This window comes from Elephas maximus, chromosome 27 (assembly GCF_024166365.1).
Source record: "Elephas maximus indicus isolate mEleMax1 chromosome 27, mEleMax1 primary haplotype, whole genome shotgun sequence".
NCBI lineage: Eukaryota > Metazoa > Chordata > Mammalia > Proboscidea > Elephantidae > Elephas > Elephas maximus.
Window position 1 is genome coordinate 27,725,064 of NC_064845.1, and position 26,325 is coordinate 27,751,388.

At 40.8% G+C, this 26,325-nt stretch overlaps 1 long non-coding RNA gene across 3 annotated transcripts in view; it reads left to right on the top strand.

The window, feature by feature from the left end:
• Positions 1-26,325, top strand: part of LOC126068364 (uncharacterized) — a 149,470-nt gene that overhangs the window by 101,187 nt on the left and 21,958 nt on the right. For all 3 annotated transcript variants that reach the window (XR_007515643.1, XR_007515644.1, XR_007515645.1), the window contains one exon: positions 17,004-17,242. This is a non-coding gene — a long non-coding RNA (uncharacterized LOC126068364). The remainder of the gene's footprint in view (positions 1-17,003; positions 17,243-26,325) is intronic.

Here is a 26,325-nt window from a genome sequence, read left to right on the forward strand (position 1 = left end):
CTTTGAAAGTATCTGTTCATGTCCTTTGCCCATTTTCTGAATGGATTATTTGTCTTTTTGTTCTTGAGTTGTTGAAGTTTTCTATATATTTTAGAGATTAGACCATTATGAGATATGTTGTTGCCAAAGATTTTTTTCTCAGTCAATAGGCTTTCTCTTTACTCTCTTAGTAAAGTCTTTTGATGGGTATAAATATTTAATATTTATATGGTCCCAGTTATCTAATTTATGTTCTGTCATTTGTGCATTTGTAGTTTTGTTTGATGGCCTATTTATGCCAAAATTTAGGTCCCCTAGTGTCTTTTTAGTGTCTTAGGCTGGGTTCTCTGGAGAAGCAAAACCAGTAAAGCAGATAAGTAGAGGGAGAGAGAGAGAGAGATTTGTATCAAGGAAATGGCTCACAGCATTATAGAGGCTGGATCATCCCACATCTGTGGATCAGGATAGAGGCTTCTCCTGATTCATGTAGCTGCTGGGGCTGGCAAACCCAAGACTGACAGGTTGTAGAGCAGGGCTCTTGTTCATGGGATGTGAGGATTGATGAAGCCCAAGATCAGCAGGTAAGGTGCTAGCTCAAGTCCCAAGAAACGGAGGTCAGATGAACAGGAGGCAGCTGCAGGATCCAGAGCAGGCAATAGCGTTCGGTGTGTCAAATCTATTCTTGGGATGGTCTCTAAATTCAGGTGGGATATACTCAAGGTCATATTTTGACTCTCGTGGACTTGCTCTGATTTTCTCCAGTTTCAGCTTGAACTTGCATAGGAGCAATTGATGGTCTGTTCCACAGTCGGCCCCTGGCCTTGTTCTAACTGATGATACTGAGCTTTTCCATTCTCTCTTCCACAGATGTAGTCAATTTCATTTCTGTGTGTTCCATCTGGTGAGGTCCATGTGTATAGTCGCCGTTTATGTTGGTGAAAGAAGGTATTTGCAGTGAAGAAGTCATCGGTCTTGCAAAATTCTAACATTTGATCTCCGGCATTGTTTCTATCACCAAGGCCATATTTTCCAACTACTGAGCCTTCTTCTTTGTTTCCATCTTTCACATTCCAATCGCCAGTAATTATCAATGCATCTTGATTGCGTGTTTGATCAATTTTAGACTGCAGCAGCTGATAAAAATCTTCTATTTCTTCATCTTTGGTCCTAGTGGTTGGTGCATAAATTTGAATAAAAGTCATAGTAACTGATCTTCCTTGTAGGCGTATGGACATTACCCTATCACTGACAGCGTTGTACTTCAGGACAGGTCTCGAAACATTCTTTTTGACGATGAATGCAACACCATTCCTCTTCAAGTTGTCATTCTCAGCAAATTTTGCTGAAGATCATTCAAAAATGGCTGCAGCAGAATATCAACAGGGAACTGCCAGAAATTCAGGCTGGTTTCAGACGAGGAAGAGGAAACAGGGATATCATTGCTCATGTCAGATGCATTGTGGCTGAAAGCAGAGAATACCAGAAGAATATCTGTGTATTATTGACTATGGAAAGCATTCGACTGTGTGGATCATAACAAATTGTGGATAACATTTCAAAGAATGGGAATTCCAGAACACTTAATTGTTATCATGAGGAACCTTTACATAGATCAAGAGGCTGTTGTTTGGACAGAACAAGGAGATACTGATTAGTTTTAAGTCAGGAAAGGTGTGCGTCAGTGTTGTATCCTTTCACCATACCTATTCAGTCTGTATTCTGAGCAAATAATCTGAGAAGCTGGACTATGTGAAGAAGAACAGGGCATCAGGATTGGAGGAAGACTCATTAACAACCTGCGTTATGCAGATGACACAACCTTGCTTGCTGAAAGTGAAGAGGCCTTGAAGCACTTACTAATGAGGCTCAAAGACCACAGCCTTCAGTATGGATTGCACCTCAACATAAAGAAAACAAAAATGCTCACAACTGGACCAATGAGAAACATCATGATAAACGGGGAAAAGATCGAAGTTGTCAAGGATTTCATTTTACTTGGATCCACAATCCCCAGCCATGGAAGCACCAGTCAAGAAATCAAAAGACTCATCGCATTGGGCAAATCTGCTGCAAAGGACCTCTTTAAAGCATTTGAAGAGCAAAGATGTCACCTTGAAGAGTAAGGTGCGCCTGTCCCAAGCCACGGTATCTTCAGTCGCATCATATGCATGCAAAAGCTGGACAATGAATAAGGAAGACTGAAGAAGAATTGATGCCTTTGAATTGTGATGTTGGCAAAGGATATTGAATATACCATGGACTGCCAAAAGAACAAACAAATCTGTCTTAGAAGAAATACAGCCAGAATGCTCCTTGGAGGCAAGGATGGTGAGACTGCGTCTTACATACTTTGGACATGTTGTCAGGAAGGATCAGTCCCTTGAGAAGGACATCATGCTAGGTAAAGTACAGGGTCAGTGGAAAAGAGGAAGACCTTCAACGAGGTGGATTGACACAGTGACTGCAACAGTGAGCTCAAGCATATCAACGATTGTAACGATGGCTCTGGACCGGGCACTGTTTCGTTCTGTTGTGCATAGGGTTGCTATGGGACAGAACCGACTCGGCGGCACCTAATAACAACAACAACTACTACTCCTTCAATTAATAAAGCGGGTTGCCCTTAGATCTCCCCTCACCCATTGCATATTGTCTGGGGGCAATTTTAGTAGGAACTAAAAACCCCAAAACAGGTGGAATGGGACAGGTATGGAAGATGGTGAGCTACAGACCTACAAGTTAGAGTTGCCAGATGAAATACAGGACTTTCAGATGTATTTGAATTTCAGATAAACTACAAATAATTTGTTAGTGTAAGTATATTCCATGCAATATTTAGGCTGTACTAAAATATTATTTGTTGTTTATCTGAAATTCAAATTGAAGTAAGACTCCTGTATTTTTAGTTGTTAAGTATGGCAATCCTCCTACAAGATCAAGCTCTCATACTCCTGTTACTGGGTGGAAACCCCGGGTTCTTACTGGTCATGACTCATATTGGGCAATAAACGAGAGACCAAGGTGGGAGAACAGGAAAGGCACCTTTATTCTGTTGTGCAAGGAAATGGAGTCAGCCAGAGCTGCTGCCACCAAGACTGCTCACCAGGGACGGGCAGGCAAGTTACTTTTAAAGGGGTTTACAAGCAGGGAGTTCATACAAGTTAAGTCAGCATCAGTCTTAATCGTACTATGCAGGTGCAATGAGGTTTATGTATAACCTCTAAGCAAAAGCAAGATTCAAATGCAAAGCTGTGGGGTGGGGAGAGCCCAGCAAAGTAAAAGATTTTTCAATACAGCCCTGTAGGGGAGGAAGCTAGGGAAAGAACACAGCACTGTGGGGGCTCTGTCTCAATTCCATTCACCCTGGAACTTGTTATCATCTCTGATGGTCACCATGCTGTGAGACCAAGGAGCTTCATGCCCTTTCTGATGGTCATGGTGCTGCCATTAACCCTGCCCTCCCTGCTGCTCTCTGCCTCCACCCCAGGCCCAAAGCCTCTGTGCCATCAGCCCTAGGCAGCCATGTGGGCAGCGTTTTGCCAGATAAGATGCCACACACTCACCTGCGGACTCCTCTTCTTTCTCCCCAACGTGCTCAGTAGAACTTTGTCCCAACACTGGCCTCCTGGAGTGTGTGTCTCCAGGTCTTTAAGCATCACTGGTGTGGGAGTTTGTGTAAGACTAGAGTGATAGACTGGTTTTGAGACTAAAGGGGGATTCTAGGTATGGGCTTAAATAAAAACAAACAAAAACAAGAAAATCCAGCACTCTGGGGAAAATATTTCTTCCTGAGCAGTCCATGTTAAAGGGATTTAGTTTGCCCCTTGGTGAGCAGCATGGGAAGGCAGATGCGAATCTACCCCCATAGGAGTGAGTGCTGGGTGGTGCAAATGGTTAACAAGCTCTGCTGCTAAACTCAAAAGTTGGAGGTTAGAGTCCACCCAGAGGCACCTTGGAAGAAAGGCCTGGAGATCTACATCTGAAAAATAAGTGATTGAAAACCCTGTGAAGAACATTTCTACTTTAATACACATGGAGTCATCACGAGTTGGGGTAGATTCCATGGCAACCAGTACTAATACAGGTAGAATTTCTCCCAAAATTAATTTTTTCAGTATTATGGATCCTATTTTTTGATTAACAAAGCAGATGAAGTCACAAGAAATAGTTCACTTGTTCATTGTGGAGCAGGAAAACAAAACATGGGTCTCCAAGGTTTCTCATAAACCAGAAAAAACAGGTTCAATTACATCTTAATCTCTTCCTCTAATTTGCTCTTTATCCTGCCGTCTAACCACAGTATGGGTGAAACTGTTGCCTGGTGCTGGGAGAAAACTACTGTCTTTGCCAGTTGTCTAAGTAGCGGAAATTTCCTGGATTCTTTGCTGAAGTTTCTCAGAGTGAGTGGACACACGCTGACTTTTTAAAAGCTAGCTGCTACTAGGGGCCAAAAGAAGTGTAAGAGAAAAATATTTATCTTCTGGGCCTCCAAGGCAGGCAAAAAATTCTTCTTAAGAAAATGAACGACAATGGCCAAAATGTCCATGTTGCTCTTCATAAATGTGCATCCTGGTTCTGAAACTGCAGGTTCCTAGGGCCCAGGTGGGTTGATAAGACAGGGAGGATAGAAGGAACAAGACAGGATCTGGTCATCAGAACTGGGACCCAGTGTTGGACCAAGTGGTTCCTGCTGCCCAGCTAACCTCATCCCCCAGCTCTTCTCCTTTCTTCTCTGCTCATTGTTCTCACTCAAGCTGTTTCATCCCTCCCCTCTGTGCCCATAGCCTTGCTGGCCCTTCTGCCCAGCTATCCCCACTCCATTCTCCTGGCTACTGCTTCCCATCATTTAACACTCAACAAGAGCAGTGTCTCTTCCAGGCAGCCCTCCACCCCAACCCTCCCAGTTTGTGTTAGGTGTCTTTCCAGTGTGTTTGCCCAGCAGTCTCTGCCTAGCTCCAACACTGCATGAATCACAACATATAATATTTTTCTGTTTTGGTCTTAGGCTCCTCTATAGTATCTGAACACCTTGAGGCCAGAGACCATGTCTTGTTCAACTCTGTACACCGGAGCGTAGCACAGTGCCTGGTCTGCGTGAGGCAGGTGTGTGTTCAGTGTATGGCTGGTTGGGAAATGACTTTGATAGACTTGAAAATGAACTCTAGTGTGGTGGCTGGAGAGATGCATATCACTCATGTCCACCGGGAGCCTGTGAGGATAGTAACGAGGGCCCGTGTGCTATTTCCAAGATTTCTAAATTCCCCTTAAATATCACACATTTATCCAGGGTAAGAAAACTCCCTGATGAAAATGTCCATTTGCATTGTTTCTGGCTGGAATTCTATAAGCCCTCTCAGATTACCCCAGTTTTTTCATGAGAAGCAGAGAATGTAATCGGCTGTTAATCCTTTTTTTTTTTTTTAAGAAGTGTGCAAATTATTGCATAAGTGCAGTTTTTGGAGACAGAAAGGTATGTAAAATCACCAGTAAACTGTACAGGATAAACAATAAAATGTTTTCCTTAGTAGTGAAAGGGTTGAGAGCCAAATTTATGTCATCATTTATTCAAATACTTATTGATTGAGCACCACTTACATGCCGGGCACAGTTTTAAGAGCTTGAGATACAGTAGTGAACACGACAGACAAGATCTGCTGCTCCCGGAGTTTACCTTCTATGGGGAGAAAGACACTGTAAACAAATAAACCAATAAACATATAAGGAACTATCTGATAATGGGAAATGCTCCCCATAGAATGGAGTCTCTGGGTGGTGCAAATGGATAAGGTGCTTAGCTGCAAATTGAAAGGTTGGTGGTTCGAATTCAAGACCTGGTGATCCACTTCCGAAACATCAGCCATCGAAAACCCCGTAGAGCACAGTTCTACTCTGACAGACACGGGGTTGCTGTGAATCGGCATCGACTCAATGGCAACTGGTTGTACTCAGAGAATGAAAATTGAGGGATTTTCTAAAGGGTGACTGGGTGGCAGGAAAGGCCTCTATGAGAAGGTGACATTTAAGCTGGGTCGTAAGTGACAAAAACTATTAGAAGAAAGAGCACTTGAAGAAGAGGGAATCATGCAAAGGGCCCCCGGGGCAGGACCAAATGAGGCATTTTCATTGCGTGTGTTTATTGACTTGTGACAGTGTGTACCACACACTTGATGACCTAAAATCAGATACTACTCAAGAATAGTGAATGGACTCTTAGGCTTATATATCTGGTAACAGCCTAAACCAGCTGATAATAGGACATAAGTGATTCAAGGGATACAGCAATCAGGACAGCGCAATCTAGGAGCCCATCTATGTATATTGAAAGAAAACAAAACACAATAAGACTCGGTGAGCAAATATAAAATAAATCACTACAATATCTTAGAGATGGGTCGGAGACAGCATTCCATATCAAACCACGTAAAGGAGCAGACCATGATTGCTTCTAAAACTCCCCAAACTAAAGAATCAAAATCTTTCCCGAATGAAGGTACAATACTGGAATTGCCAGATGCAGGATATAAAAAACTAATTTGCAGAATGCTTCAAGATATCAGAGATGATCTCAGAAATGAAATAAGTCAATCAACAGAAAAAGCCAAGAAACACACTGATAAAGCTGTTGAAGAAATCAAAAAGATTATTCAAGAGCATAGTGGAAAAATTAATAAGCTTCAAGAATCGATAGAGAGGCAGCATTCAGAAATCCAAAAGATTAACAGTAAAATTATAGAATTAGACAACTCAATAGGAAGTCAGAGGAGAAGACTCAAGCAATTGGAATGCAGAGTGGGGGATCTGGAGGACAAGGGAATGGACACCAATATAGCTGGAAAAAAATTAGATAAACAAATTAAAAAAAAATGAAGAAACCCTAAGAATCATGTGGGACTCTATCAAGAAGAATAACTTGCATGTGATTGGAGTCCGAGAACAGGGAGGGATAACAGAATATACAGAGAGAATAGTTGAAGATCTGTGCTTGGAAAAATTCCCAGACATCATGAAAGATGACAGGATATCTATCCAAGATGCTCATAGAACCGCATATAAGATTGATCCAAAAAGAAAATCACCAAGACATATTATCATCAAACTTGCAAAAACCAAAGATAAAGAGAAAATTTTAAAAGCAGCCAGGGATAAAAGAAAGGTCTCCTACAAAGGAGAATCAATAAGTTCAGACTAGTCAGCAGAAACCATGCAGTCAAGAAGGGAATGGGATGACATATATAGAGCACTGAAGGAGAAAAACTGCCAGCCAAGGATCCTTTATCCAGGAAAACTCTCTCTCTAATATGAAGGCGAAATTAAAACATTTACAGATAAACACAAGCTTAGAGAATTTGCAAAAACCAAACCAAAGCTCCAAGAAATACTTAAGGAAATTGTTTGGTCAGAAAATCAATAACGTCAGATAACAACACAACACAAGGTCAAAGAACAGAACATCCTGATATCAACACAAATAGGGAAATCACAAAACAAATTAAGATTAATTTTAAAAAGAAAAAAACGCTCAAAACAGGGAATCATTGAAGTCATTATGTAAAAGATCACAATAATCAAAAAGAGGGACTAAATACAGGTGGCACAGAACTGCCATATGGAGAGGGATACAAGGCGATATAGGACAATACAAGTTAGGTTTTTACTTAGAAAAAAAGGGGTAAATATTAAGGTAACCACAAAGAGGTATAACAACTCCATAACTCAAAATAAAAACCAAGAAAAACGTAACAACTCAGCAAACATAAAGTCAACTACTATGAAAATGAGGAGCACACAATTTACAAAGAAAAACGTCTCAGCACAAAAACGTAAGTGGAAAAATGAAATTGTCAACAACACACACAAAAAGACATCAAAATGACAGCACTAAACACATACTTATCTATAATTACGCTGAATGTAAATGGACTAAATGCACTAACAAAGAGACAGAGAGTCTCAAAGTGGATAAAGAAACACGATCTGTGTATACGCTGCCTACAAGAGACACCTTAGACTTAGAGACACAAACAAACTAAATCTCATAGAATGGAAAAAAATATACCAAGCAAAAAAGAGCAGGAGTAGCAATATTAATTTCTGACAAAATAGACTTTAAAGTTAAATCCACAACAAAGGATAAAGAAGGACACTACATAATGATTAAAGGGACAATAGACCAGGAAGATATAACCATATTAAATATTTATGCACCTAATGACAGAGCTGCAAGATACATAAAACAAACTTTAACAGAACTGAAAAGTGAGATAGACATGTCCACAATTATAGTAGGAGACTTCAACACACCACTTTCGGAGAAGGACAGGACTTCCAGTAAGAAGCTCAATGGAGACACAAAAGACCTAGTTGCTACAGTCAACCAACTTGACCTCATTGACTTATACAGAACACTCCACCCAATAGTTGCAAAGTATCCTTTTTTTTTCTAGTGCACATGGAACATTCTCTAGAATAGACCACATATTAGGTCATAAAACAAACCTTTGCAAAATCCAAAACATCGAAATATTACAAAGCATCTTCTCAGACCACAAGGCCATAAAAGTGGAAATCAGTAACAGAAAATTAGGGAAAAGAAATCAAATACTTGGAAACTGAACAATACCGTGCTCAAAAAAGACTGGGTTATAGAAGACATTAAGGACGGAATAAAGAAATTCATAGAATGCAACGAGAATGAAAACACTTCCTATCAAAACCTCAGGGACACAGCAAAAGGTGTGTTCAGAGGTGAATTTATATCGATAAATGCACACATACATAAAGAAGAAAGAGCCGAAATCAGAGAACTGTCCCTACAACTTGAACAAATAAAAAGTGAGCAACAAAAGAATCCATCAGGCACCAGAAGAAAACAAATAATAAAAATTAGAGCTGAACTAAATGAATTAGAGAACAGAAAAACAACTGAGAGAATTAACAAAGCCAAAAGCTGGTTGTTTGAGAAAAATAACAAAATTGAAAAACCATTGGCCAGACTGAGTAAAGAAATACAGGAAAGGAAACAAATAACCCGAATAAGAAAAGAGATGGGCCACATCACAACAGACCCAAATGAAATTAAACGAATCATATCAGATTATTATGAAAAATTGTACTCTAACAAATTTGCAAACCTAGAACAAATGCATGACTTCCTAGAAACACACTACATACCTAAACTAACACAATCAGAAGTAGAACGACTAAATAGACCCATAACAAAAAAAGAGATTGAAAAGGCAGTCCAAAAACTCCCCAACAAAAAAAAAGCCCTGGCCCGGAAGGCTTCACTGCAGAGTTCTACCAAACTTTCAGAGAAGAGTTAACACCACTACTGCTAAAGGTATTTCAAAGCATAGAAAATGATGGAATACTACCTAATTCATTCTATGAAGCCACCATATCCCTGATACCAAAACCGGGTAAAGACATCACAAAAAAAGAAAATTACAGACCTCTATCTCTCATGAACATAGATGCAAAAATCTTCAACAAAATTCTAGCCAATACAATTCAACAACATATCAAAAAAATAATCCACCACGACCGAGTGGGATGTATAGTAGGTATGCAAGGCTGGTTTAATATTAGAAAAACCATTAATGTAATCTACCGTATAAATAAAACAAAAGGCAAAAACCACATGGTCTTACCAATTTGTGCAGAAAAGGCATTTGACAAAGTCCAACACCCACTTACGATAAAAACTCTCAGCAAAATAGGAATAGAAGGAAAATTCCTCAACATAATAAAGGGCATCTATACAAAGCCAACAGCCAACATCACCCTAAATAGAGAGAGCCTGAAAGCATTTCCCTTGAGAACAGGAACCAGACAAGGATGCCCTTTATCACCGCTCTTATTCAACATTGTGCTAGAGGTCCTGGCCAGAGCAATTAGGCTAGACAACGAAATAAAGAGCATCTGGTTTGGCAAGGAGGAAGTCAAATTATCTCTATCTGCAGATGACATGATCTTATACACAGAAAACCCTAAGGAATCCTCCGGAAAACTACCGAAACTAATAGAAGAGTTTGGCAGAGTCTCAGGTTATAAGATAAACATACAAAAATCACTTGAATTCCTCTACATCAACAAAAAGCACATCGAAGAGGAAATCACCAAATCAGTACCATTCACACTAGCCCCCAAGAAGATAAAATACTTAGGAATAAATCTTACCAAAGATGTAAAAGACTTATACAAACAAAACTACAAAGTACTAGAGCAAGAAACTAAAAAGGACCTACATAAGTGGAAAAACATACCTTGCTCGTGGATAGGAAGACTTAACATAGTAAAAATGTCTATTCTACCAAAAGCCATCTATACATACAATGTACTTCCGATCCAAATTCCAATGCCATTTCTTAATGTGATGGAGAAACAAATCACCAACCTCATATGGAAGGGAAAGAATTCTCGGATAAGTAAAGCATTACTGAAGAAGAAGAAGAAAGTGGGAGGCCTCACTCTACCTCATTTTAGAATGTATTATACAGCCACAGTAGTCGAAACAGCCTGGTACTGGTACAAGAACAGGCACATAGACCAATGGGACAGAATTGAGAACCCAGATATAAATCCATCCACATATGAGCAGCTGATATTTGACAAAGGCCCAGTGTCAGTTAATTGGGGAAAAGATAGTCTTTTTAACAAATGGTGCTGGCATAACTGGATGTCCATTTGCAAAAAAATGAAACAGGACCCATACCTCACGCCATGCACAAAAACTACAAGTGGATCAAAGACCTAAACATAAAGACTAAAACGATAAAGATCATGGAAGAAAAAATAGGGACAATGTTAGGAGCCCTAATACAAGGCATAAACAGAATACAAAACATTACCAAAAATGCCGAAGAGAAACCAGATAACTGGGAGCTCCTAAAAATCAAACACCTATGCTCATCTAAAGACTTCACCAAAAGAGTAAAAAGACCACCTACAGACTGGGAAAGAATTTTCAGCTATGACATCTCCGACCAGTGCCTGATTTCTAAAATCTATATGATTCTGTCAAAACTCAACCACAAAAAGACAAACAACCCAATCAAGAAGTGGGCAAAGGATATGAACACACACTTCGCTAAAGAAGATATTCAGGCAGCTAACAGATACATGAGAAAATTCTCTCGATCATTATCCATTACAGAAATGCAAATTAAAGCTACGATGAGATTCCATCTCACTCCAAAAAGGCTGGCATTAATCCAAAAGACACAACATAATAAATGTTGGAGAGGCTGCGGAGAGATTGGAACTCTTATACACTGCTGGTGGGAATGTAAAATGGTACAACCACTTTGGAAATCTATCTGGCGTTTTCTTAAAAAGTTAGAAATAGAACTACCATAGAATCCAGAAATCCCACTCCTCGGAATATACCCTAGAGAAATAAGAGCCTTTACACGAACAGATATATGCATACCCATGTTTATTGCAGCTCTGTTTACAATAGCAAAAAGCTGGAAGCAACCAAGGTGTCCATCGACGGATGAATGGATAAATAAATTATGCTATATTCACACAATGGAATACTACACATCAATAAAGAACAGTGATGAATCTGTTAAACATTTCATAACATAGAGGAACCTGGAAGGCATTATGCTAAGTGAAATTAAAAAAAAAAATTAGTCAGAGGCAAAAGGACAAATATTGTATAAGACCACTATTATAAGATCTTAAGAAATAGTATAAACTGAGGACACATACTTTTGTGGTTATGGGGGGGGAGGGAGGGAGGGTGGGAGAGGGTTATTTACTGATTAGTTAGTAGTTAAGAACTACTTTAAGTGAAGGGAAGGACAATACTCAATACAGGGAAGGTCAGCTCAACTGGACTGGACCAAAAGCAAAGAAGTGTCCAGGATAAACTGAATGCTTCGAAGGTCAGCAGAGCAAGGGCGGGGGTTTGGGGACTATGGCTTAAGGGGACTTCTTAGTCAATTGGCAAAATAATTCTACTATGAAAACATTCTGCATCCCACTTTGAAACGTGGCGTCTGGGGTCTTAAATGCTAACAAGCGGCCATCTAAAAAAAAAAAAAATTCAACTCTTCTCAACCCACCTGGATCAAAGGAGAATGAAGAACCCCAAGGTCACAGGATAACTATGAGCCCAAGAGACTGAAAGGGCGACATGAACCAGAGACTTATATCGTCCTGAGACCAGAAGAACTAGATGGTGCCAGGCCACAATCGATGACTGCCCTGACAGGGAGCACAACAGAGAACCCCTGAGAGAGCAGGAGAACAGTGGGATGCAGACCCCAAATTCTCATAAAAAGACCATACTTAATGGTCTGACTGAGACTAGAGGAATCCCGGCCGTCATGGTCCCGAAACCTTCTGTTGGTCCAGGATAGGAACCATTCCTGAAGACAACTCATCAGACATGGAAGGGACTGGACAATGGGTTGGAGAGAGATGCTGACGAAGAGTGAGCTACTTGTATCAGGTGGACACTTGAGACTGTGTTGGCATCTGTCTGGAGGGGAGACAGGAGGGTAGGGAGGGTTAGAAACTGGCAAAATCGTCAGGAAAGGAGAGACTGGAAGGAGGGAGTGGGCTGACTCATTAGGGGGAGAGTAAGTGGGAGCATGGAGTAAGGTGTATATAAGCTTATATGTGACAGACTGACTTGATTTGTAAACTTTCACTTAAAGCACAATAAAAATTATTTAAAAAATTAGAATGATCTAGCATATTCTCTTTTATGTCTAGCCTCTTTCGCTCAAATTTACATGTATGAGATTCACCCACATTGTTGCATGTAATTGTGGTTTGTATTGTCGTTGCTGTATAGTGTTCCATTTTCTGAATTCACCAAACTTTTTTATTCATTGTATTGTTGGTGGACATTCAGGCTGTTTCTAGTTTGGGGTTATTATAAGTAATGCAGCTGGAAACATCTCTGTACATTTTGGGGGGATGCAGTTCACATGTCTGTGGGAATAATGTAGGAATGGAATTGCTGGGTCACATAGTGTGTGTCTGGGAGCCCTGGTGGCACAATGGTTAAGAGCTTGGCTGCTAACCAAAGAGTCAGCGGTTTGAATCCACCAGCTGCTCCTTGGAAACCCTACGGGGCAGTTGTACTCTGTCCTGTAGGATCACTGTGAGTTGGAATTGACTCCATGGCAATGGGTTTGGTTAGTTTAGTGTGTGTCTTTGTTTAGCTGTAGTAGATACTGACAAACAATTTTCCAAAACAGAAGGCCCATTCTTAACCTAACAGTAAATGTCCCTACTCCCATTCTGGAGCCTGGTGGCATAGTGCTAAAGAACACAGGCTGCTAACCAAAACAGCGGCGGTTCAAATCCGCCAGCTGCTCCTTGGAAACCCTACGGGGCAGTTCTACTCTGTCATATAGATTCACTATGAGTTGGAGTTGACTCGATGACACACAAGAGCAACAAAACTCCATCGTATCCTTTCTTTGAGTTGTGAAGAATCTCAAACATGACATTATTTCTCACGGGCAAGATTTACAAATCTCTACCAAAATATCAGTGATAAGATTTCAAAATAAATAAATGTTTCTAGGAAATCCTCAGGAGTGGCTGACTGAAAAGCAAAGAATCTGAATGGCAGCTAGAAAGCCAAGATGCTAACACATTTTTCTTTGTGGCAGAAAGGGCTGGGGGCGTGTTGCAAACACCCCTGCCAACCAGGCTTGCTGATCATCCCAGGGCTAATAACGACCCTTGGGCAACCAAGGGGGGCGGGCCCTGCACAGTGATTCGAATTGAGCCATCCCAGGGCTTTTCACTAATTATAAACACAAAGAGCATTTAAAGGCTATGATTTAAAAAAAAAAGAAGAAGAAAAACACTTCAGGGTGCTTGTGAGTGCCCAGCTGGGAGGCAGGGGTACCAGCGAAAATCTCCTGCCACTGACTAAATCACATGGAGCCCCCCTTCATGTACCCATCCTCCCTTGCATGCACTGAGGAAGGGCTTCGTCTGTGTCCTGCAGAAGTTGCAGGGGACGGGGTCAGTCATTTCCACTGTGTGGGCCCTCGTGTGATAAACCTCCTATTCTCCTGCTCTCACAAAGCATGGATGCGCAGACTGGGGTGATCCAGGCTTCTGGAGGGAGGCTGTTGTATGTGCAAGCTTTGATCCCCATTAGCTACAAACTGCAAATAATCCATAAGGTCTGCAAATCAGGCTCCAATTAATAGCACGTATTTATATATATATATATTTTTATTAACATGTACTGTCCTGGAACCTGCCAGGAGAAGCTGCGAATGTTTGCCAGGGAGGAAAGGCACACCTGTGCACCTCACTGCAAAAGCTTGTCTGCTCAGGTGAAAAATCCTGGGCTCACTGGGAGGTAAGAAAGAAGCTGAAACTGAAAGGCTGCTTTGGTGCCCCCAGGTCATCTGGAAAAGTGTCCACACAGTTCAGGTTTGAGGGGTGATTTGCTGTGAGGTGGAGAAATGGGACAAGAATGTATTTCCCTGCCTCCCCTGCCTTGGGGCCCTGCCTGGCCTGGGCCCTAATGAGTTCTCAGTGCACAGCCTCTGAGAAGAGACAGGCAACCTAAGGCCGGAAAAAACTGGCAGAGGCTGGGCTCTGAGGGGAGTAGTGATGGTGAAAAGTTGATTACATTAATAGCCTTGCTTACTCCCTAGAGCTATAACCCAACCTAAGCTGTAACCCCACCCATTGCTGTTGAGTCAATTCCAACTGATAGCGACCCTATAGCACAGAGGAGAGCTGCCTCATAGTGTTCCCAAGGAGTGACTGGTGGATTTGAACTGCAGAACTTTTAATTAGCAGCTGATCTGTTAACTGCTTTGCCACCAGGGCTCCACTCCCTAGAGCAGGGGCAGGGCGAGGGCAGTTAATTTTACTTGATTCATGGACCCCTCTGGCATTCTAGTGGAGCCTGTGACCCCTTTTCAAATTAAAAATTTTAAGTACATAAAACATAATGTATAATATTATATTAAAATACAGCTTTCAAAATATTTAAAGTATTATAATATGGTAGTAAATGTGGTTGAAATATGAAGATCTAGTAACAGATTGATGACTGCAATAATTTTGAAATAATGATGATCATAAGCAGTACTTCCAGATATCTGCAATAACTGTAACCTTGTATGAGAATATCTGTGATTTCTGTGGGTGACAGTTACAATTCCTGCTAACACTCCTGTGATTTGTTACCTACATTCATTACGGAAGGTAATGCAAAATTTCAGTTAGAGGTTAGTGCGAATACGATTTTTGTCTTCCAAGTTTATAAACCTTGGAAACCCTATGAGGCAGTTCTACTCTGTCCTATACGTCTGTTATGAGTCAGAATCGACTCGATGGCACACAACAACAAGAAGCCCTTGTTTAGTATCGTTTACCGATGGCATAAACTGGATTTAAAAATATACATCCAAGGTTATTAATAAACATTTCCCTAGCTTCAAAAGACTTATACAACCATTAAAAATGATTCTTATGAAAAATTATTCTTAAGGGCAATTGACATAAAAAATATTTTAATGGCTCTTTACAATAGTTGAGTTGAGATATGAAGAGATATTCATCCTTCTAGTCATTCTTCTATTTATCTATTAAGAGCGTTCTGGGTTGGAACCAGCTTGATGGCAGCGGGTTTGGTTTGTTTGTTTGTTTGTTTTTTTAACGCAGAAATTAGGGACAAAACCTTCCACCGTAATTATAACAAGTTTAGCTGGTGGCAGACAGCTAGCAGCTCCCCAAAGATTTGTTCTATCCTTCCATAGAGTAGAGTTGTCCCTGGGAAGTTGCTGCCAAGCCAAGGACTGTATGTCCTACCCCTGCATTTAGGTGGAGGTGATAAGATGAGCTCTCAGGAGTGGCATGTGAGCATAAATGATGGATGCCTCTTTCAGGCCCAGGCTTTGAAGAAGCAGACGTGCCTTCCTCACCCTCTTTTCATCTGTCTGCCAGATGAATATTGAAGAAGTCAGCCTGGGTGCCGGAATGACTCACGGAACAAAGTGCCCCCCAGTCCCCTTCCACAGTTTTTAAGACCCATTTTGGACACCACAGGATTGCGTGATAAGCTTCTATTGTGCTAAACTCTTGAGATTTTGGGGTTTGTCTGTTATAGCGTGTTTTTTTCCTTAACTAATATGAGAGGCATCAGTTAGGGATTTTGCATGGGGGCCCTTCTTTCCCTACCCATCATGGATGGTATGGCAGGTATTGCAAACTGACTCACTCAACTCCATTCCAACCCCTTTGTAGTGGGAAAGCTAAATGGGAGGAAGTCAAAGATATTTCCTCATTTCCCAGACACCCATTTATAGTTCAGGCTTCACATGAGATATACATTGTTCCATGGGTGTACTTGTGTGTGAGTTAGGAGGCAGAAATGAACATAATGAGGTAGAGGTCATGCTCCTACTATTTCTACTGTTTCTTCTATCAACCATGTTTGTGAGGCTACAAATATAAAAAAAAACACATAGGAACGTATTTTTTCACCTAACAATAAGTTTGAAGGAAGTCAGATACTGGTGTTGCTTCATGAGTTCAACAGTGTCAGGGTCAGCATCTGTGCAATTCTTTTGGATGTTCCCTCATGGTTGCAAGGCCATTGCTGCAGCTCCACCCATCACATCTGTATTTCAGGCAGGGAAAAAAAACAAGTAGAAACGGGGAACAGCAATGCCAACTGCTTCTTTTTATCAGAAAGGCAAAAGCTTTCCCAGAAGCCTTCACAACAACTTACCTCTAGGTCTCACTGTCCAAAACTGGGTACATTGCCACCTGAACAAAATTAGGGTTCTGTTGGCATGCAAGAGGGAAGGATACCTATAGGGTACCCTAAAACATACAAGTCATGGTCACTGTTCTCAAGGACCTGGTAATGGCTTTGTAGAAACAAAATATATGCATGTACATTTGAATAATAATACCAGAGTTAAGAAAAGCTATAAGACAATAATGTAAGTTACAGGGCAGACATTTTAGAGGAGATGGGAATTGTAGGGGCCTAATCTATCCCACCTCATTTTCAGGAGGGCTGGTGTGAAGAACCATGCATCTCAGCTGAACTCTGTGGGTAGCCTCTTGCTTGCCCATGGTGCCATGCTAGCATCACCTGCCAGAGTAAACCAGTGTTCTGAGCGAGCATCCAGATGAAGTGCCCTTGGCAGGATTGATGAGCAGGAAGTGGTGAACTTGACCTGGTCCTGGGAGGATGAGAAGATACTACAGGGACCGAGGAAAGGGTCCTGAACACAACTCCAGAAGTTTTGTGAGTAGAGCGTTTCCCTGGATGCCAGAAACACTAAGGCTGGCCACCTGCCTGTAATTAACCCAAATCTCCTTAGTCACCCAGAGAGTAAGGGGCTTTCACCCTGGAATTACTGGCAATTGCCTTTTTTTTTTTTAAATAATTTTTATTGTGCTTTAAGTGAAAGTTTACAAATCCAGTCACTCTCTCACACAAAAACCCATATACACCTTGCTACACACTCCCAATTACTCCCCCTAATGAGAGAGCCTGCTCTCTCCCTCCACTTTCTCTTTTCGTGTCTTTTTCGCCAGCTTCTAACCCCCTCCGCCCTCTCATCTCCCCTCCAGGCAAGAGTTGCCAACGTAGTCTCAAGTGTCCACCTGATCCAAGAAGCTCACTCCTCACCAGCATCCCTCTCCAAACCACTGTCCAGTCCAATCCATGTCTGACAAGTTGGCTTCGGGAATGGTTCCTGTCATGGGCCAGCAGAAGGTCTGGGAGCCATGACCACCAGGATCCTTGCAGTCTCAGTCAGACCATTAAGTCTGGTCTTATGAGAATTTGGGGTCTGCATCCCACTGCTCTCCTGCTCCCTCAGGGGTTCTCTGTTGTGTTCCCTGTCAGGGCAGTCATCGGTTGTAGCCAGGTACCATCTAGTTCTTCTCGTCCTAGTATGATGTAGTCGCTGGTTCATGTGGCCCTTTTTATCTTTTGGGCTCGTAATCACCTTATGTCCTTGGTAATCTTCATTCTCCTTTGATCCAGGTGGGTTGAGACCAATGGATGCATCTTAGATAGCTGCTTGCTGGTGTTTAAGACCCCAGACGCCACTCTTCAAATTGGGATGCAGAATGTTTTCTTAATAGATTTTATTATGCCAGTTGACTTAGATGTCCCCTGAAGCCATGGTCCCCAGACACCTGCTTCTGTTACGCTGGCCTTCAAAGCATTCAGTTTATTCAGGAAACTTCTTTCCTTTTGGTTTACTCTAATTGTGCTGACCTCCCCTGTATTGTGTGCTGTCTTTCCCTTCACCTAAAGTAGTTCTTATCTACTATCTAATTAGTGAATACCCCTCACATACCCTCCCTTCCTCCCCCCTCTCATAACCACAAAAGAATGTTTTCTTCTCAGTTTAGACTATTTCTCAAGTTCTTTTAATAGTGGTTTTATACAATATTTGTCCTTTTGCAACTGACTACGTTCACCCAGCATAATGCCTTCTGGGGTTACTGGGGCCGGAATGCTTTCCAGGTTCCTCCACGTTATGAAATGTTTCACAGATTCTTCACTGTTCTTTATCGATGCGTAGTATTCCGTTGTGTGAATATACCATAATTTATTTATCCATTCATCTGTTGATGGGCACCTTGGTTGCTTCCATGTTTTTGCTATTGTAAACAGTGCTGCAATAAACGTGGATGTGCGTATATCTGTTTGTGTAAAGGCTCTTATTTCTCTAGGAGATATTCTGAGGAGTGGGATTTCCGGGTTGTATGGTAGTTCTATTTCTAACTTTTTAAGGAAACGCCAGATAGATTTCCAAAGTGGTTGTACCATTTTACATTCCCACCATCAGTTGTATAGGTGTTCGGATCTCTCCACAGCCACTCCAACATTTATTATTTTGTGTTTTTTGGATTAATGCCAGCCTTGTTGGAGTGAGATGGAATCTCATCGTACTTTTAATTTGCATTTCTCTAATGGATAATGATCAAGAGCATTTTCTCATGTATCTGTTAGCTGCCTGAATATCTTCTTTAGTGAAGTGTGTGCTCATATCCTTTTCCAAATTTTTAATTGGGTTGCCTTTTTGTGGTTGAGTTTTAGCAGAATCGTATAGATTTTAGAGATCAGGTACTGGTCGGATATGTCATAGCTGAAAATTTTTTCCCAATCTGTAGGTGGTCTTTTTACTCTTTTGGTGAAGTCTTTTTTTTTTTTTTTTTTTAGATGAGCATAGGTGTTTGATTTTTAGGAGCTCCCAGTTATCTGGTTTCCCTTTATCATTTTTAGTAATGTTTTGTATTCTGTTGATGCCTCGTATTAGGGCTCCTAAGGTTGTCCCTATTTTTTCTTCCATGATCTTTATCGTTTTAGTCTCTATGTTTAGGTCTTTGATCCACTTGGAGTTAGTTTTTGTGCATGGCGTGAGGTATGGGTCCTGTTTCATTTTTTTGCAAATGGACATCCAGTTATGCCAGCACCATTTGTTAAAAAGACAATCTTTTCCCCAATTAACTGACACTGGGCCTTTGTCAAATATCAGCTGCTCATATGTGGATGGATTTATATCTGGGTTCTCAATTCTTTCCCATTGGTCTATGTGCCTGTTCTTGTACCAGTACCAGGCTATTTCGACTGCTGTGGCTGTATAATACGTTCTAAAATCAGGTAGAGTGAGGCCTCCCACTTTCTTCTTCTTTTTCAGTAATGCTTTACTTATCCGGGTCTTCTTTCCCTTCCATATGAAATTGGTGTTTTGTTTCTCCATCACATTAAGAAATGTCATTGGAATTTGGATCAGAAGTGCATTGTATTTATAGAACTGTTTTGGTAGAAGAGACATTTTTACTATGTTGAATCTTCCTATCCATGAACAAGGTATGTTTTTCCACTTATGTAGGTCCCTTTTAGTTTCTTGCACTAGTACTTTCTAGTTTTCCTTGTATAGGTCTCTTACACCTTTGGTAAGATTTATTCCTAAGTATTTTATCTTCTTGGGGGCTAGTGTGAATGGTACTGATTTGGTGATTTCCTCTTCGATGTTCTTTTTGTTGATGTAGAGGAATCCAAGTGATTTTTGTATGTTTATCTTGTAACCTGAAATTCTGCCGAACTCTTCTCTTAGTTTCAGTAGTTTTCTGGAGGATTCCTTAGGGTTTTCAGTGTATAAGATCATGTCATCTGCAAGTAGAGATAATTTTACTTTTTCCTTGCCAATCCAGATGCCCTTTATTTCTTTGTCTAGCCTAATTGCTCTGGCTAGGACCTCCAGCACAATGTTGAATATTCAAGAGCAGTGATAAAGGGCATCCTTGTCTGGTTCCCGTTCTCAAGGGAAATGCTTTCAGGCTCTCTCCATTTAAAGTGATGTTGGCTGTTGGCTTTGTATAAATGCCCTTAATTATACTGAGGAATTTTCCTTCAATTCTTATTTTGCGGAGATTTTTTATCATGAGTGGGTGTTGGACTTTGTCAAATGCCTTCTCTGCATCAATTGATAAGATCATGTGGTCTTTTGTTTTATTTCTATGGTGGATTACATTAATGGTTTTCCTAATATTGAACCAACCTTACATACCTGGTATAAATCCCACTGGGTCATGGTGGATTATTTTTTTGATATGTTGTTGAATTGTATTGGCTAGAATTTTGTTGAGGATTTTTGCATCTATGTTCATGAGGGTTATAGGTCTGTAATTCTTTTTTTGTGGTGTCTTTACCTGGTTTTGGTATCAGGGATATGGTGGCTTCATAGAATGAGTTAGGTAGTATTCCGTCCTTTTCTATGCTCTGAAATACCATTAGTAGTAGTGGTGTTAACTCTTCTCTGAAAGTTTGGTAGAACTCTGCAGTGAAGCCGTCCGGGCCAGGGATTTTTTTGTTGTTGTTGTTGTTCGGAGTTTTTCGATTACACTTTCAATCTCTTTTTGTTATGGGTCTATTTAGTTGTTCTACTTGTGATTGTGTTAGTTTAGGTACGTAGTGTGTTTCTAGGAAGTCATTCATTTCTTCTAGGTTTGCAAATTTGTTAGAGTACAATTTTTCTTAATAATCTGATATAATCCTTTTAATTTCAGTTGGGTCTGTTGTGATATGCCCCATCTCATTTCTTATTCAGATTATTTGTTTTCTTTCCTGTATTTCTTTATTCAGTCTGGCCAATGGCTTATCAATTTTGTTAATTTTTTCAAAGAACCAGCTTTTGGCTTTGTTAATTCTTTCAGTTGTTTTTCTGTTCTGTAATTCATTTAGTTCAGCTCTACTTTTATTATTTGTTTTCTTCTGGTGCCTGATGGGTTCTTTTGTTGCTTGCTTTTTGTTTGTTTAAGTTGTAGGGACAGTTCTCTGATTTTGGCTCTTTCTTCTTTATGTGTGCATTTGTTGATATAAATTGACCTCTGAGCACTGCTTTTGCTGTGTCCCAGAGGTTTTGATAGGAAGTGTTTTCATTCTCATTGCATTCTATGAATTTCTTTATTCTCTCCTTAATGTCTTCTGCAACTCAGTCTTTTCTGAGCAGGGTATTGTTCAGTTTCCAAGTATTTGATTTCTTTTCCCTAATTTTTCTGTTGATTTCTACTTTTATGGCCTTGTGGTCTGAGAAGATGCTTTGTAATATTTGGATGTTTTGGGTTCTGCAAAGGTTTGTTTTATGACCTAATATGTGATCTATTCTAGAGAATGTTCCATGTGCACTAGAAAAAGAAGTATACTTTGCAGCTATTGGGTGGAGTGTTCTGTATAAGTCTATGAGTTCAAGTTGGTTGATTGTAGCAGTTAGATCTTCCATGTCTCTATTGAGCTTCTTACTGGAGGTCCTGTCCTTCTCTGAAAGTGGTGTGTTGAAGTCTCCTACTATAATTGTGGAGGTGTCTCTCTCACTTTTCAGTTCTGTTAAAGTTTGTTTTATGTGTCTTGCAGCCCTGTCATTAGGTGCATACACATTTAATATAGTTATATCTTCCTGGTCAATTGTCCCTTTTGTCATTATGTAGTGTCCTTCTTTATCCTTTGTGGCGGATTTAACTTTAAAGTCTATTTTGTCAGATATTTATAGTGCCATTCCTGCTCTTTTTTGCTTGTTGTTTGCTTGATATATTTTTTTCCATCATTTGAGTTTTAGTTTGTTTGTGTCTCTAAGTCTAAGATGTGTCTCTTGTAGGCAGTATATAGACAGATCATGTTTCTTTATCCAGTCTGAGACTCTCTGTGTCTTTATTGGGGCATTTATTCCATTTACATTCAGTGTAATTATAGATAAGTATGAGTTTAGTGCTGTCATTTTGATGCCTTTCTGTGTATGTTTTTGCCAGTTTCATTTTTCCACTTACTTTTGTGTGCTGAGACATTTTTCTTTGTAAATTGTGTGTTCCTCATTTTCAGAGTAGTTGAGTTTATGTTTGCTGAGTCGTTATGTTTTTCTTGGTTTTTATTTTGAGTTATGGAATTGTTAGACCTCTTTGTGGTTACCTTAATATTTACCCCTATTTTTCTAAGTAAAAACCTAACTTGTATCGTCCTATGTCATCTTTTTTTCCTCTCCATATGGAAGGTCTATGCCTCCTGTGTTTAGTCCCTCTTTTTGGTTATTGGAATCTTTTACATAATGACTTCAGTGGTTTCTGTTTTGAGCATTTTTTTCTTTTTAAGATTAATCATTTATTTTTGTGATTTCCCTATTTGACTTGATATCAGGATGTTCTGTTCTGTGACCTTGTGTCATGTTGGTATCCGATATTATAGATTTTCTGACCAAGGAATTTCCTTTAGTAATTTTTGTAGCTTTGGTTTGGTTTTTGCAAATTCTCTAAGCTTGTGTGTATCTGTAAATGTTTTAATTTCGCCTTCATATTTCAGAGAGTTTTGCTGGATATATGATCCTTGGCTGGCAGTTTTTCTCCTTCAGTGCTCTATATATGTCATCCCATTGCCTTCTTGACTGCATGGTTTCTGCTAAGTGGTCTGAACTTACTCTTATTGATTCTCCTTTGTAAGTGACTTTTCTTTTATCCCTGACTACTTTTAAAATTTTCTCTTTATCTTTGGTTTTCGCAAGTTTGATGATAATATGCCCTGGTGATTTTTTTTTTTTTTTTTTGGATCAATCTTAAATGGGGTTCGATGAGCATCTTGGATAGATATCCTTTCGTCTTTCATGATGCCATGTAAGTTTTCTGGCAACAGATCTTCAGCTATTCTCTCTGTATTTTCTGTTATCGCTCCCTGTTCTGGAACTTCAATCACATGCAAGGTATTCTTCTTGATAGAGTCCCACATGATTCTTAGGGTTTCTTCATTTTTTTTTAATTCTTTTATCTAATTTTTCTTTAACTATGTTTGTGTAAATTGCCTTCTCCTCCAACTCCCGACTCTGCATTCCAATTCCTTGATTCTGCTCCTCTTACTTCCTATTGAGTTGTCTAATTCTGTAATTTTATTGTTAATCTTTTGGATTTCGGAATGCTGTGTCTCTATGGATTCTTGCAGCTTATTGATTTTTCCATTATGTTCTTGAATAATGTTTTTGATTTCTTCAACTGCTTTATCAGTGTGTTCCTTGGCTTTTTCTGTAGATTGCCTTATTTCATTTCTGAGATCATCCCTGATATCTTGAAGCATTCTGTAAATTAGTTTTTTATATTCTGCATCTGGCAATTCCAGGATTATATCTTCGTTTGGGAAAGATTTTGATTCTTTAATTTGGGGATTTGTAGAAGCAATCACGGTCTGCTTCTTTATGTGATTTGATATCGACTTTCTGTCTCTGAGCCATCTGTAAGATATTGTAATGATTTATTTTATATTTGCTTACTGAGCCTTAGCTTGTTTTTCTTTGTTTCAGCATACCCAGATGGGCTACTAGATTGTGCTGTCTTGATTGTTGTAGCCTTTGAATCACTTATGTCCTATTACTAGCTGGTTTGGTCTGTTACCAGATATATAAGCCTAAGAGTCCATTCACTATTCTTAAATAGAATCAGCTTAGGTGTTCTGATCTTCGGTCACGAAATGTGTGGTGTAGACTGTCACCTATTAACTTAGAGGAGTGGTGGTGATAGTTGTGTGCACCAGATTCTAGTAGCGGCAGGGTCTTGCACTCCAAGGAGGGCAGGATGCTGACAGCCTTCCCCCAATTGCCAGTGAGGTAGGTGCATCTCTATTCCTAAAGCACTTTGGTGGATGGGCTCTGGAGCTGTACCTTAGGCATCCAATGCTTGTACCTCTAAAGATTGGCAGGCGTCAGTATCCTCAGACCCCTTTGGCAGGTGGCTAGGTGGTTTGGGTGGAGCTTCAGCCCTCAGCTCCCTGCTGTGGATCAGTGTGGGCTCTGTTTGATAGGTGAGATATCAGACCTGGAAAACTTGTCTTTCCAGTGCTCTACTAAAACAATTACAGTCAGATCTCTTTCAGAATTGCCTTTGCATTATAATAGCCACCTTGTTCCCTATAGGGATGAAAGCCCAAGACTGTGGATCTTATATGCTTGGCTGGAGCTGGTTCTGTATTTTCATTCCAGTATAGGGAAGTCCGGAAAGGATTTTTCCTCCCTGGATTGTTAGTAGCTGCTTCTCTCAGGCCAGGAGAATGGGTTAGAGGAAAAAAAAACCTGGGCGAGCAGGAGCATTTCACTCCCTGGCCGAGGAAATACCAATGTTAATGAAGCCGCTTGGGACAGGGAGGGTAGGGATCAGATAGATAGGAGAGAGTAGCATCCAGCGATATAGACAAAGTTACTTATCTTGCTTGGTGGTGACTGTTTTATCTGAGAGGCGTGTAGCCTGTGTGTACTGGCTGGGTCAAGATTGCCCCCGAGGGTCAGGCCTGCGTTCGTTCTGTGCTTGCGCCCCCTCAGAAGCCATGGTCAGCTCCTCTGCTCCTAGTCCAAAGCCCAGCGCCAAGGTTTCCTGACTGGGACACTGCACTCCAGGCTCCAAAACCAGTCATTGCTTCCCAGTGATTTATCCTCCTATAAGCCACATCACTGTGCAGCCTGCGTGTGCTGACTGGGTTTCCCCCGAGGTTACTTCAGGGGGCTAGGGCTGCGTCCTGTGCTTGCACTGTCTCAGGAAGCTGTGCTCAGCTCCTCTGCACTTAATGCAAAGCCCGGCGCCAAGGTTTTCTGACTGGGACGCTGGCTCCAGGCTCCAAAAACAGTTGCTGCTTCCCTGTGGTTGCTTGTTCTCTTTTTAGCTGTGTCAGTGTGCAGCCTGCTTGCACTGGCTGAGTCTCTACTGAGGTTACCCCAGGGGGTTAGGGATTAGGGCTGTGTCCCGTGCTTGCCCCGTCTCAGTAAGCTGCAATTAGCCCCACCACTCAGCACCAGGGAACCACAAGGGCTCAAGGCTATGGCACGGGACACGGGTTCCAGAAGCAGTCGCTGCTTCAGGGTGTGGCTTGTCACTCAGGTCAACTCTTTAGATCTGTGTTTGATGGTCAGGGTTCCTAGATTGTCACGTATGTGATTGATTCAGTTGTTTTTCCAAGTCTTTGTTGCAAGAGGGATCCGCAGTAGCTCTTACCTAGTCAGCCATGTTGGTCCTGACTCCGACCTTTCTTTTTTTTAATTTTTATTGTGCTTTAAGTGAAAGTTTACAAATCAAGTTAGTCTCTCACACAAAAACGTGTATACACCTTGCTACATACTCCCGGTTGCTCTCTCCCTAATGAGAGCCCGCTCCCTCCCTCCAATCTCTCTTTTCCTGTTAATTTTGTCAGCTTTGAACTCCCTCTACCCTCTCATCTCCCCTCCTGGCAGGAGATGCCAATATAGTCTCAAGTGTCCACCTGATCCAAGAAGCTCACTCCTCACAAGCATCCTTCTCCAACCCATTGTCCAGTCCAATCCCTGTCTGAAGATTTGGCTTTGGGAATAGTCCTGTCCAGGGCCAACAGAAGGTCTGGGGGCCATGACCACTGGTGTCCTAGTCTCAGTCAGACCATTAAATCTGGTCTTTTTATGAGAATTTGGGGTCTGGATCCCACTGCTTTCCTACTCCCTCAGAGGTTCTTTGTTGTGTTCTGTGTTTATGACCTGATTTTGAGGGTTTCATCATCCTGTTTACTCCCTCTAAATATACTCATTTTTCTCTCTCCCTCCTGAAACATAACCATGAATTGAACACTATGCTGTGTGGGGAGGGGATGAGGGGGAAGAAGAGGGCATCTAAACAACACAGACAAAACAGGACTATCACTTTTCTCTTTCTAGATTCTACATTGCCATTCATGCAGACCAACATCAAATTTGCCTCACTGCCTAGGTTGTTTTCAACTCACAATATCTTGCTATCCATGAAAATCTTCATGTGTTTTTAAACTACTTTTTTCAAAGTGTAAGTGGAGTCTTCTAAGTGTTCATTAAGATCTATATTCTC